Below are 6,329 nucleotides of genomic sequence, written 5' to 3'. Positions count from 1 at the left end.
ATACACTTACAGGGCAGATTACTAAATTCGCTGGGTCCTAACGCACTATATAATTAGATGTTCTGAAATATTAGTTGCAGCTTGGATGAACATCAGCTTTTCCACTTTTAACTGTGTAAAAGACGTGCTTCTACATTTACTCCGAGGTAGTGGTGTTATGTGCCCTCTACAGTTCATGGGAGGAAATTAATCACATTTAAAGGCTGATGGGATGGGGGCAAATCTAGTATTGTCTACCGCTCTGTCCTGTCTTGGGAGTAACCCTGGAAAATGGTGTCTAAAACCCACCTACCTTATCTTTCAATTGTTGTGACTGGTGAGGTGAATTTCACCTTTGGGAGCAACTCTTCCATAAATAGGCAACTGTAGATACTAAACCAGAATATAATAAGGAGAATAGACCAGAATGAAGGGGTTTCCGGTACCCCCTGCTAATTCTTGCAGAATCTGTGTTAAATCTCTCCAAAACTTTCTCACAGAAGAAAATATATTTCTCTCCATATAAACGTTCCTGTCTCTGGGAGTTAAGCATACTACTGGTCTTAGCTGATGAAGAAAGGCAGCTAACCTGAGGCAGCTCAGAAGATAGTTCCAAATCTGTCTTTTTGGACAAATTTACAAAAGAAATCAGGATCCAAACAATATGGGGATAACACTTGTTCAAAGAACAAAAGATATAATATAAAACAAGAAAGACCCTTTTAATTACTTTCCATTTGGGGGCGGGGGAAGGGGGGAAAAAGGAACTATGCTGCACTGTGGTTTCAGAGAGTTTATGATACACTTACTTGGATTTTATGTTACATATTCTTCACCTGGGAAATCAAGTTATGTGTTCATAAATGCTGTAGAACATAACCCAGAAAAGACAGGAGATCTTTACACACAGTTACAGAAAAATAACACCAGCTGGGCAAGCACTGAAATTCTTCATAAATGTGTCACTCTAAATAGAAGCCACACAATTTTATCCACCTGGTTTATCTTTAAACTAATTAAAAAGCACTACCATGGGAAAATAACGTTCCTAGATACTATGAATACATGAGTTAACTGTGGATTAGGAAGCTTTAATTAGCCTTAGACACATCCAAGGGTTGAGGGTTGAAACCTCAGTGCCTTCTGCTTCCTAAGTTGGTTGTGGCTTTTCCTCTGGTTGTTAATTTATTTCCATTTTGCATAATATTGTAATTAAAAACTAGAGCAATCACTAATGCACATTATAGTTTAAAAGCTTATCTGACAGTTATTTGATCCTAGCATTGGTTACAGTACTACCAGATTAATTATTTGGGACTTTGTTTTCCATTCACTTTAAAGTGCCATTTTCCTTTAGACTATATTGTCTGGGAGATGGTCTAACTTGAGCTGACATTATTTAAAGATAAATTTATAAGATTACTTACAAGACAGTGCACTAAAAAATATATTTATTTTCTGGTTACTCTTGCTCTAATTAAAATATGAATATCTTCTATATTTCCTGCTCATAGACATTCCCTTTTACTTAATTTCTCATTTCTATACCCTTCTAAATCTTGTCTTCTCAGACAGCTAACCTACTACATTAAATTTTCAGAAGAGAGACATTAGATAATCTTACTTTGTAATCACAATTTTGATTTTTATAAGACTTACCATGAGAGCCGAGCAAACATAGGACATCTAGCTGTCAAAAGCAACTTTGTTTTAAATGTGGACACTATACTGGGTCTGCTTAGGAAGTGCTGTGTTTTGCATCTGTGACTGAAATAGTGTTGATAACACAGCAATATTTTATCTCTGTCTGAAGAGTATCTGTGCTTGCACAGTATCAATATCTTCTCTATTTGTCACTCTGCTCCCTCAGCGAGTAGGCTGGAGGTGAGCAAGAGGTTGGGAGGGAGGACTGTTGGTTGATAATTCTATCAATTATAAAACCTAGAGTAAGAGATTATAACCTTTAAAAAAGGGGCATAACCTACGTTACAACCAAGGAAACTGTTTATAAAGGGAAAATTTAGTAATTTATAAAGTTTTATTTAATGACTACACATATATATAATGTGGTTTTGCTATCTGGGATGTAGTTTAAGCTATGTATTTTGAATAGAGGTACTATTACTTATTACTGCATTTTTACATTCTTTATCAAGGAGCTTATCTTGGTATTACCTACAATTCATTTGCAACTGATGAATTTTTATTCAAATTTATCTTGTTTATTGTTCTGCTTCTTCGTGCTTTCTCATGGTATTGATTTCAACAAGAGGCTTTGTGTGTCTTCAGGTTGTGTTCGTTCATGGCCATTTAAGTTATCACAAACCTGTAAACATCAACTTCAATGTGTTTTCCCCTGCCATTGAAGAAGTGATTTATTATCTAGCTCCACGTTTTTTAAATTGTACCAATTTACACATGAGTTAAATACCATTTTTGCACATCAATGCATTGGGTATTTGTGCATTCATTGATATGTGGTTTTAGTGGGGAGAAGACAGAAGAGTTCTGTACATGTAGTGCAAATGAAAGCTTTTAATTCAACAATTATTTGAGGTCATGTGCATGTAAATATGGATAAATGGGATTCATTAAATACCCATAGCAGCTAATTAATTGCTTAATACACTTTTAGTTCAGTATAGGTGCAGCTAGGCCAGTGGAACACCTGTTAAAGGTATACATTTAAGTTCAGCATCATCATCTCCATTAATTTTAGATATCTAAAAAATGGTGATACCATAGTAAGATAGTCTTCTAATCCCCCTTTGTAACATCTGGAGAGAATTAGGAAATCCGAAAGGATGATTCATCCCACTCAAAAATAAAATTATTACAGGTGATACAGATGCCCCTAGAAGAGTCATAGGCTAGAAGCCAAAAGGCTGAAGTTAGTGAAAATAAATCACATCTTAAGTCATCTCTTCAGTTTCTTCAATTCTGTTTCTTCAGTGGCTAAACACGGTGTTGTCAGAAGTGAACTGTCAAATAAAGTTCTTCAAGTTTAGACAGTGGAAATACAGAATTGATATGTTATAAATTAGGCTGTATCTGTGACCAGAGGTTGTCCTTAATCATGACACTAATCATGACTGTAATAATGAACTCACTATTAAATTCCTACCCCCTTCATTTTCCCAGGCAGCAAACAGCCAGACATATGAGGTGGAATTGTTCATTGGCTCTAGTTGGAGTATTCACATGCTTAAAGATAAGCACTTGTCTGAGTGCTTTGTTGGATCAAGGCCAAAGCATTCTCCAGGTTTCCTGGTGGCTTCTTTGTCTTTATTCCAGCTTTCCTGAATGGACTTTAAGGTTTTGGGGGGGAGGGAGAAGGTCACATTCTTCACTAAATATACATTCTGCATCTTCTAAGAGTAGGTCACTTGAAGTATCTACAGATCCTTCTTACTGTCCAGTCTTCCTTTTTGTCCTTCATTTCCCATAGTATTAAAACACATTTTCTTCTTCTTAAGAAATAAAGAGATGTAGTAATAAAACATGATAGCGACCTGACATAACAGCCATTGAAATAAATGGGTGTTTCCCTATTGACTTCACCAGGTTTTGAATTGGGTTCTAAAATGTTAAATTTAAGGAACAGCAATCAAATAATTCTTTCATCAATAGCCAGAAGATCAGAATGCCTATAATATATTATTTCTACCGAAGACAATGGCACAATAACTGTTTTCTTGTCTAAAATGAATTATTCTTAGCCTCTGTGATATAAACAATATCAATAATCAGCATGTACATATACAGATATACAAAACACACAAATGCATGTAGTAATTAAAAATTAAATTATGATTCAACAGACGTAATGAGATGTAAGTATTAATAACCTCATTAAAAAGTCTGATGAATACAAAAGCTCTCCCATTATAATTACTCTCAGAAAGAAAAGAAGTATTGTTAATCTGCTGAGCAGCTTATGACACAGAAAATTATAAATAATAGAAACATTGCACAAATTAATTCTAAATTAGAAGGACAGAATAGTTTGTATTTAATAATAGGAAGACCATTTTTATCAGAGAATAGGCATGATGTTCTGTTGGAGACTGTTTTAATTATTAGACTCCTTTTCTCTCCCATGATCCTCAACTTTTTTAAAAAGAAGTAATCTCTCTGTAATAACAGACCTAAATGAAGCAAGATGCTGGCCAGCAGCATCCTACAAACACCACGTCATCTGAATACTAACGAAAATTCTCCTTTCAAAAAGTTTTGAGTCTGTGAAAGACTAGTGGAAGACTTTTCAAAATGCAGAGTAAAAGGGAATACAATTGCTTGGACAATTTTAGGCAATAGACTTTGTGATACCCATATTGGCTTGTTATGTATCATTAGTGAATATTGTCATGGTTAAGCTAATTCTGGAGACAAGTTGTTTTTTTATTAGTCTGAGCTACTCCTCATATATAAAGACACAGCCGCTGGAATAGAAAACTAAAAAGGCTAGGCTAACATTATTTATTATATTTCGCAAAGAAAATTAATCATTGCTGTATCATGCACTACAAGCATACTCTGCATTTGGCACTTTCAGTAGGTGACATTAATATTTGTATCCCCACTATCACCTTCCCTTGTCCTTTAAGGCAGTAAATCTGGCACATATTAAATATATTTTACAAGTGAACTGCAGGCAATAGCATAAAATAGAAGTATATCTTTGCCTCAATTAGCATCATTATTTTTGTTTAGTTATTGGTTCCCTGAAGAGTCAAACTGAGACAATTGCTTATATTAATCATGGCAAGAAATGCTAAGACAGCTCATAGGAGAACCATTTTTTACTTATTGGCTTTTTGTACAAGCTGTATCGGCAAAGTCATTTCACAAGTTTAATGGATGACTCTGGCTTGTAAAAGGTATTGGTCAAGGTAGGTCATATAGTGTAGTATTTACAGAAATGGAACCAGACAGGTTCAGTGACTAAAGTAGTTAAATAATAATGACAAAAAGGCTGAGTGTTTATCCTTGTTTTTTATGCCCTCAATAAATATTTTTATGCCACAGGAAATTTAATGCTATAATGCAGTCAAAAGATCAGGCTTTAATTACTACAATCCCTTCTGGTCAAAAGTTGCATTATGTTGTAATTTGTAATTTATAAACCCCTTCATCACAAGCTTAACGCACCTGATGAAGGTTGAAGTTGTGCCATCATGAAAGGTGGAATCATTTGTGCCCAAAAACAGGACATGTGAAGTGTCTGTAGCAGTAGGAGTAAACGGGTTAGTTAGGAAAAATATCTTCGTTTTAAAGTAATAATTATTTGTAGTAGAAGCTTTCAGTTAGCAACCAGCTATCAGAATTGAATCCAGCAGTCTGCTTTTGTCTCAAGGATAATTCAGGCTTTCTAGTGCAGACATGAGCTTGTGAACATAAGTTTACTGGCATGAAAACAAAATGCTGAAATTCACGTATTGTCATGTTAAGGTAAGAGCTTAACAGTAAAAGGTACTGACAGAACCTTCTGGTTTTTGTTTGGATTAACTATTCACACTTTCCGTTTTGAATTAGGATCTAGTTCTTCACCATTTGTGAGGGTCATTGAGTGCCCACTAATCCTGAACACTTTGCTGTCTCACCTGAGGGGTTTAGCTTTAGTCTGTCATTGATTTAAAGTCCACTTATGTCATTGGATATTTTTATACAGACAGGTGCAGAGAGATATATGTTTGTTCTTACCTGTGGATTGATCTTCCAGGAACAAGACAGCTCAGTCACACATTCTCACAGCACCACATGAAAGCTACTGAAGTCTTTAGAGACTGGTGCATTAGTGCACCTGCATGTCCTCCCAACTGATTCCAATTTTTCTGCAGTAAATTCATAGTGCATACAATGCCTTGTGTTTGTCTTCTTTACCCATGTAAATAAACTGTCTGTATCAGCACGCTTCCTAACCCTGTTCCATCCTGATATGCTGTGTTCCGCACCTGCTTCCCAGAAGGACAGAACTTCCCCGAAGGGGAAATGCAGCCAGTGCACCCATGTAGGTGTGACCAGTGACAACTGGGACTCTCACACAGTGATGAGCTGGGAATAGGGTGCCAGAGCTAGCTGCTGCCAGTGAACAAAATGCCCAGGGAGTATTCCTTTGAGGTAAAAAGTCTTCCCCTCACCATTCCTGACCAGTGTAAATACACTTAGAAAAACAAGACTTTTTCATGCAACTTGGAAGAAAATACTAATATACAAACCATATTTTTTTCAGCACTTACAGTAATACATTTTGAGCACCAAGCAGAAAAGCACACCAGACATTTCAGATAATGTTCATTACACTGTAGAGTAAGTTATCACATCGACAACTAATGAAATAAAGCTCTGGA

Source organism: Columba livia, chromosome 1 (genome assembly GCF_036013475.1).
Source record: "Columba livia isolate bColLiv1 breed racing homer chromosome 1, bColLiv1.pat.W.v2, whole genome shotgun sequence".
Lineage (NCBI taxonomy): Eukaryota > Metazoa > Chordata > Aves > Columbiformes > Columbidae > Columba > Columba livia.
The sequence above is the reverse complement of the archived record's forward strand: the minus strand, read 5'-3'. Positions refer to the sequence as shown.